The following is an 8952-nucleotide window of genomic DNA, read 5'->3' on the forward strand; positions in this document are numbered from 1 at the left end:
GTTGCGGCGTGGCGGCGCCGGCCGGCGAGGCAAAGTCGGCGGGGCGGCGGAGTCGGCGCGGTGGCGGCGGGCATCGAACGGGGCGGTGGCGGCTGGTGGCACGGCGGGCTCATGGCGGCGGGGCGGCGCCGGCAAGAGGAGGCGGGCGGCGCTGCGGGGGCGCGGGCGCGGCCCGGATGGAGCGAGGAGGGGGCCCGCGGTGGGCCTGGGGACAGGTGGCGACTGCTGACTGGGCCCGGAGGGCGGCGGACAATGTCCGGCCGTCCGGATTTTTGTCCGGCGGTCTGAGGAGGAGAGGGGCTAGGGTTTCGTCCGTGATACGAATGGGGGGAGATATATATAGGCATAGAGGGAGCTAGGAGAGTCCAAATGAGGTGCGGTTTTCGGCCATGCGATCGTGATCGAACGCTCTAGGACATGGAGCAGAGTTTGGTGGGTTTTGGGCCAAAATGGAGGGGTGTTGGGCTGCAACACACACGAGGCCTTTTCGGTCCCTCGGTTAACCGTTGGAGTATCAAACGAAGTCCAAATGGTACGAGACTTGATAGGCGGCCTACCGGTAGTAAACCAAGGCCGCTTGGCAAGTCCCGGTACAATCCGGAAATGTTTAATCCCAACACACAAAAGAAAGCTAGAAATGACCACCGGAGGAGAACGAAGCGCCGAAATGCAAAATGGACAACGGGGAAAATGCTCGAATGCATGAGATGAACACGTATGCAAATGCAATGCACATGATGACATGATATGAGATGCACGACAAAGAAAACAACACATGGAGACAAAGACCCGAACCCGAGAAATAAATATAACTTAACACCGGAAACGGCAAGAGTTGGAGTACAAATTGGGAAAGTTATATCTGGGGCGTTACAACACTCCACCACTACGAAAAGATCTCGTCCCGAGATCTAGGACTGAAAGAACTCCGGGTACTCAGAACAGAGGTGATCCTCGCGTTCCCAGGTAGCTTCACGGTCGGAATGGTGTGACCACTTGACTTTGAGAAATTTGATTGACTTGTTGCGAGTCTTGCGTTTAGTCTCTTCAAGGATAGCAACTGGGTGCTCACGATAGGAGAGATCTTCTTGGAGCTCAATGTCCTCGAAGTTGACGGTGCGGTCAGGAGTCTTGAAGCACTTTCCAAGCTGAGAGACATGGAACACATCATGAACATTTGCAAAGTTTGAAGGAAGCTCGAGTTGATAGGCAAGGTCGCCTCTCTTGCTGACAATTTTGAAAGGTCCCACGTATCTAGGGGCAAGCTTCCCTTTGATACCGAAACGACGAGTACCTTTCATAGGAGAGACACGGAGGTAAACATGATCTCTGATCTCAAAAGCCAAATCACGGTGCTTACTATCATAGTAGCTCTTCTGGCGGGATTGGGCTGCTTTGAGGTTATCTCGAATGACTTTGCACATTTCCTCTTCCTCTGTAATTAAGTCATTACCCAAAAGTTGACGTTCACCGGTTTCAGACCAGTTGAGAGGGGTACGGCACTTCCTGCCATACAGAATTTCAAAAGGGGCCTTGCCCGAACTTGCTTGAAAACTATTGTTGTATGAGAATTCAGCATAAGGAAGACAATCCTCCCACTTCATGCCGGAGGAGATCACACAAGCCCGGAGCATATCTTCAAGAATCTGGTTGACACGCTCGACTTGACCGCTTGTTTGAGGATGGAAAGCAGTGCTGAAGCGGATGTTCGTGCCCATGGCCTTCTGAAAAGAATCCCAAAACTTGGAGGTAAAGATGCTGCCACGGTCTGAAGATATCACTTGAGGAATACCGTGCAGAGAGACAATACGAGAGATATAGAGTTCTGCCAATTGAGCTGCAGTGATCGACTCTTTGATAGGCAGAAAGTGAGCCACTTTGGTGAGTTTATCGATGACAACGAATATAGCATCATTGCCACGCTTGGACTTTGGAAACCCAGTCACGAAGTCCATTTCAATGTGGTCAAACTTCCATTCTGGAATGGCAAGAGGTTGGAGGAGACCTGCTGGCCTTTGGTGTTCTGCCTTCACTCTTCTGCAGACATCACATTCATTCACGAATTGAGCGATCTCGCGCTTCATTCGAGTCCACCAATAAGCTTGCTTGAGATCCTGATACATCTTCGTGCTCCCAGGGTGGATGGAGAGGAGAGAATTGTGAGCCTCGTTCATGATCACTTTACGGAGGTCACCTTTGGGCACAACAATATGATCCTCGAAGAAGAGAGTGTCCTTGTCATCAAGGTGGTAGCACTTGTACTTGGACTGACTCTTGGCAATCCCAATCTTCACCTTTTTCACCATAGCATCAAGAAGCTGGGCTTGGCGAATCTGGTCTTCTAAGGTAGGAGAGACTTGAAGGTTGGCGAGGAAACCTTGAGGAACAACTTGCAGGTTAAGCTTGCGGACAGCTTCACAAAGCTCGGGTTGATAGGGCTTAAGAATCAGACTGTTGCAGTAAGCCTTCCTGCTCAAAGCGTCAGCAATCACATTGGCCTTGCCTGGAGTATACTCAATACTCGGATTATACTCTTGAATCATTTTGACCCATCGAGTTTGCCTGAGGTTGAGATTAGGCTGAGTGAAGATGTACTTGAGACTCTTGTGATCAGTGAAAATGTCCACTTTTCTTCCCAATAGAAGATGTCTCCAAGTCAACAAAGCATGCATAACTGCCGCCAACTCTAGATCATGAGTGGGGTAGTTCTTCTCATTAGGCTTCAACTGGCGAGATGTATAAGCAACAACTTTCTTCTCTTGCATCAAAACTGCGCCAAGACCTTGGAGAGAGGCATCACAAAAGACCTCGTATGGCTTGGATTCATCAGGCGGAGTCAGAACTGGAGCAGTGATCAACTTCTCTTTCAAAGTGTTGAAAGCAATATCACACTCCGGAGACCAAACGTACTTGACGTGCTTCTGAAGAAGATTAGAGAGAGGCTTCGCGATCTTGGAAAAGTTTTCAACGAATCTTCGGCAATAGCTTGCGAGACCGAGAAAACTACGGAGTTGTTTCACGTTTTGAGGAGGTTCCCAATTCACAATTGCAGACACCTTCTCAGGATTCATGGCAATGCCCTTGGCAGAGATGATATGACCAAGATAAAGAACCTCATCGAGCCAAAATTCACACTTGGAGAACTTGGCATAGAACTGATGTTCTCTGAGCTTATCAAGAACCAAACGCAAATGCTTGGCATGATCTTCCTTGTTCTTGGAGAAAACTAGAATGTCGTCGAGATAAGACCAAAACGAAGTCATTGGTGTAGGCGTTGAAGATGAAGTTCATCATGCGAGAGAACGTCGGAGGAGCGTTGGCGAGGCCAAAAGACATGACAGTGTATTCGTATGAACCAAAGCTTGTTCTGAATGCTGTCTTGGGAATATCTTCTTCACGAATGCGAATCTGGTGATAACCCATACGGAGATCAAGCTTGGAGAATACTTGGGCACCTTTGAGTTGTTCGAACAGCTCATTGATGTTGGGAAGTGGGTATTTGTTCTTGATGGTCTTCTTGTTCACCGGACGGTAATCAACACAAAGTCGGTCCGTTCCATCCTTCTTCTTCACAAAAAGAACACCACAACCCCACGGAGAAGAACTAGGCTGGATAAGACCCATTCTTTCTTGCTCATCGAGTTGCTTCTTCAGCTCCTTCAACTCTTCAGGTCCGAGCTTGTAAGGACGTTTGCACACAGGTTCCGTGCCAGGCTCAAGTTCAATAACGAATTCAACTGGCCGGTGCGGAGGCATTCCTGGAAGCTCTTCTGGAAAGACGTCTTGATATTCGCAAACGACTAGAATTTGAGAGATGGCATCCAGTTCACCCTTCTCATTGAGGGAAAACAGACGAATGGTATTATCCCGAGCGGCAAAGACAATTACATCCTCAGACGAATGAGTCAATTGAATCTGCCTGGCTGCACAATCAAGCTGAGCCTTGTGCTTAGAAAGCCAATCCATCCCGAGAATAAGATCAATATCCGAGTCACCGAGAACCGTAGGAGAAGATAGAAACTTGTAGTCACCCAAAGTGATAGAAACATCCGGAGCAATGGAGTTAGCATGCATGCGCTTACCGGGAGAGACAACTGCTAAAGGACTAGGCAAAATTTGCAAAGGCAAACCATGCTTAGATGAAAACGGTCTCGAGATGAAACAATGCGATGCACCCGTGTCAAAAAGAACTTTTGCAGGAAAATCATTAACAGGAAGGTTACCCATGATCACATCTGACGAGTCCTCTGCCTGAGCTGCATTCATCAAATTGACCTTGGCATGCTTGGGGTTATGCTTGACCATAACTGTACTTGCCGATCTAACATGAGGAGGATGAGGAAGACGCCTCTGGTTGAAACACTTGTTGGCATAGTGACCCTTCTGTTGGCACTTGTTGCACGTGACCTCTGCAAGCGGACGGTGGTACGCGGCACTCGATCTTGGAGCTTGAGACGAAGCCTTGTTCTGAAAGCCAGGGTTGGGTGGGTGGGAAGAACCACTGCCACCTTTGCTCTTCTGCTGATACGGCTGACGGAACGGAGGAGGAAGCCAAAACTTCTGCTGCTTGGCCACTTGAGTAGAGGAAGAAGGAGTAACATCTCTGACTCGCTTCCTGGAAGCATCACACCTCAACTGAGCAGCCTCTTGCTTCAGTGCCATGTTGTAGAACTCATCGTATCTCAAGGGCTCGAAGAGAACAAGAGCGAGCTGAATATCTTCTCTAAGACCACCCCTGAACTGATAAATCATGCTCTTCTCATCAGGCACGTCCTGCTTGGCAAAGCGGGCAAGCTTCTGGAACAACTTGTTGTAGTCATAGACAGACAAAGAGCCTTGCTTTAGATTGCGGAATTCCTCACGCTTGCTTTCAACCACGCTCTGCGGAATATGATGAGCTCGGAAATCTCGACGGAAATCATCCCAAGTGATAACACGTCCACCTCTGGAATCCTTGTACTGCTGGAACCATTCTGCAGCTTGATCTTTGAGTTGGAAGGAAGCGAACTTGACAAAGTCCTCAGGCCTGATGTTACTGCACTCGAAATTCTTACACAGATCCACAAGCCAATCGTCAGCATCGGTTGCGTCAACACAATTGCTGAAAGTCTTTGGCCCGTTAGCAAGGAACTGGTTGAGTGTAGCAAAGTGACTCTGATTGCTGCCTTGATTCCCTTGACTGCCTTGATTGCGCTCTTGAAGAATTTGCATGATCAGCTGAGTGTTTGCATTGGTTGCGGCCATCACAGCTTGCCATGCCTCTGGAGGAGGTGGAGGCGGTGGCGGATCAGGATTCGGAGTCATGCGCGTTGGAGGAGCCATCTTGAAGAGGGTGACCACCATTAGCACATTGACAGATAAATATTGAAGCTGAATCCAACGGAATGAAAATTGCAACATATAGTCTTCACATCCGAACAAAATGAACGAATGCATTCCTCTTGAAATGGTCACATATCCATAAATTGAGAAGCCACGTAGAATTAAGGTAGAGAAATAAATCAACAAGGTATAGATCAAGAACGAATAATCGGTAAGAAATCCCAATTTCAAACCAATATCCGTGGAAGAAGAACTAGAGCTACTAGAATTCCCACCTATGATACTCCCGAACCTTTCCGGTTATGCAATCAGGTGTTGGGGATACAGGGGAAGCATAATATCTCACCCAAACTAGCAAATCCTACATCCAGCTGTATCCATCCTTCAACACATAACCAAGAAAACTTCGGAAACCATCTACCTCAACCTTCGAAAAGCATCCGTTATACAAGTTATGGCGATACTCACGAACTCCCGCCCCAGTACTGGGTGGCGTCGAGGTTATCTCACCAACGAACTGCATAAAAGAGATTTTCGATGTCGACGAACATATCTCAAGTATTCCAGAATTGCAACGATAAAATGATGACAACACCTCAGAGCTCAACTCCCCGGGACACTTCCACTAAACCCCTGACAGGAGGCACCAAGTCAATGTTCTCATCATAAGCCATCGGAACGATTCCAAGATACTCGCGTGATCCTAAAATTTTTTTTTAGTGAAATTTGAGAAGAGAAGAGTCAAAACTCTACGTCAGGATGCCTTACCAGAGCGATGAGGAGACTGGGAAGTAAAAAGAATTCCTAAGCTCTCCGATATATAATTCCTAAAGACTCAAAACATTTTTCTAGACACAACTCGGCTGCTAAAAACGATCAAGTAATGGGGCTCCTAAGGTCGGGGAAGGCTCTGATTACCAACTTGTAACACCCTCGATGCGACTATAGCTCCCACGTGTCGAGGCACGACTTAGAGACATAATCGCATTGAAGGCATATGTCGCAAGTTAGGCAATCTTCACAACATCCCATGTAATATGAATAATAAAGGGGAGAACATAGTTGGCTTACACTTGCCACGTCAATCAAGAACATAAATAACATTACATCATCCAAAACACTCATGGCCCGACTACGGTGCCAAAATAGAAGAGAACCCAACGTGCGACGAGGTCCCAATCACCCCCAACTGGGCACCACTACTGATCATCGGGAAAGGAAACGTAGTAACGCTGAGAGTCCTCGTCGAACTCCCACTCGAGCTCGTACTCGTCACCTGGAGCGGAACCACCGGGACCTGCATCTGGTGTAATAGTAATCTGTGAGCCACAGGGACTCAGCAATCTCGCACCCTCGCGATCAAGACTATTTAAGCTTATAGGAAGGGGAAGGCAAATATATGAGAAGCTGCAGCAAGCGACTAGCATATATGGTGGCTATCTTATACGCAAAAGAGAGCGAGAAGAGGAGGCAAAGCGCGAGCGTGAAAAACTAGAGGAACAACCTGCGCAAGCATTACTCCAACACCGTGTCCACTTCCCGGACTCCGCCGAGAAGAGGCCATCACGGTAACACACTCAGTTGATTCATTTTAATTAATTAAGGTTCAAGTTATCTACAACCGGACATTAACAAATTCCCATCTGCCCATAACCGTGGGCACGACTTTCGAAAGTTCAATCCCTGCAGGGGAGTCCCAACTTAGCCCATGACAAGCTCTCACGGTCAATGAAGGAATAGACCTCCTCCCAAGACGTTCCGATCAGACTCGGTATCTCGGTAACTCAAGACACTTCGACAGGTTAAAACAAGACCAGCAACACCACCCGAATGTGCCGACAAATCCCGATAGGAGCTGCACATATCTCTTTCTCAGGGCACACTCAGATTGTCTTAGGTACGGGTAGGCCAGCCCAGAGTTGCCCCTGGTGGCCACCGGTAGCTGACAGGTGGACCAACACTCAGAGGAGCACTGGCCCGGGGGGGTAAAATAAGATGACCCTTGATACTGCAGAACCCAAGGGAAAGAAAAGGGCTAGGTTGCAAATGGTAAAACCAAGGTTGGGCATTGCTGGAAAAGCTTTAATCAAGGCGAAATATCAAGGGGTTCCCATTATAATCCAACCGCGTAAGGAACGCAAAATCCGGGAACATAACACCGATATGACGGAAACTAGGGCGTTAAGAGTGGAACAAAACACTAGGCGAGAGGCCGAGCCTTCCACCCTTTACCAAGTATATAGATGCATTAAGATAACATGGCAATATAATGATATCCCAACAAGTAAATAAATGATGTTCCAACAAGGAACGGCCTCCAATCTTCACCTGCAACTGGCAACGCTATAAGAGGGGCTGAGCAAAGCGGTAACATAGCCAATCAACGGTTTGCTAGGACAAGGTGGGTTAGAGGTTTGACATGGCAATTTGGGAGGCTGACAAGCAAAAGGTAGGCATCGTAGCATTGGCATAGCAGAAGAGCGAGCAAACTAGCATAGCAAAGATAGTAGTGATTTCGAGGGTTGTCAGAGTTGTCAGAGTTGACTGGATCCTCAAAAGCAAACTCAACGGGCTCCTCGTTAGCGAACTCGTCTCCCGGCTCTACCCAACAAGACACACAAGCAACAATGATACAATCAACCACGTGCAAGACCAAGCAATATGATGAATGAAGATATGCTATGCGGGATGCGATGCGGGATGCAAAATGCAAGATATGACAGGAAATGCATGAACCTGGCCTCAACTTGGAATTCCAAGGGTGCCACTGGAAAGAGGGGATTAAATCGCTTGGAAACGATATAAAGATCATTGGAATCGGAGTTACGGTTTGGAAATGGTAAGCGATTTAAGAATGACACTGGTCTGCGATTTACAGCAAATAGGCATCTAAATGCAATGAGATGAACATGCTACAGCCACCAAACATGACAACAAAATACATGGCAGGGATGCACACAAGATGCTTAACAAAAGACTAGCACTGAGCCACGGCCAATTCATCCATTATGAGGTCCAAACAAGCATGGCAAAAACGCAAACGCAAAACAGATCTCAGACTTAGTGAAGTTAACACTTGTCTGAAATTTCAGATCACGAAGCCCTCTTCGGAGCAGCAAAACAACATGATACATGACCTGATTATGATAAATAAGAACATGGCGTGGAGCTACTCAACAAGCTTAACAAAAGTCCCTAAGTGACCTGGGGCCAAAAGGGATCACAAAATATACTAACAAGCACACGAACATAGCTCAAACACAATCAGTTTCCAGACTTAGTGAAAACTGAGACATGCTGAAATATAACTCACGAAGACATGTAAACGAGCTCGATGCACTCACTACGGTGCAAGTCATGGCAAGACAAGCATACATCCATTAAGAAGGCGCACAATTCTAGCTAGACATGGCAAGAACAATGGCATAGCATGCACGGATCAACTACAATAACATCGGCCAAATCACAAACGAGTTGACGATCTGCCCAGATTCACAACGACACTGTTCATCGGGCTCGCACGACGAGGATGGCCGGGAGGAGTTCGCCGGAGCTCGGATCTGAGGTGGGTCGGCGGTGGCGCGGGCCGGCTCGGGCGGCGTGGTGGCGGCAGTGGCCCGAGGCGGCGAC

The sequence above is a fragment of the Triticum dicoccoides genome, chromosome 6A, assembly GCF_002162155.2.
Source record: "Triticum dicoccoides isolate Atlit2015 ecotype Zavitan chromosome 6A, WEW_v2.0, whole genome shotgun sequence".
NCBI classification, from domain to species: Eukaryota; Viridiplantae; Streptophyta; class Magnoliopsida; order Poales; family Poaceae; genus Triticum; species Triticum dicoccoides.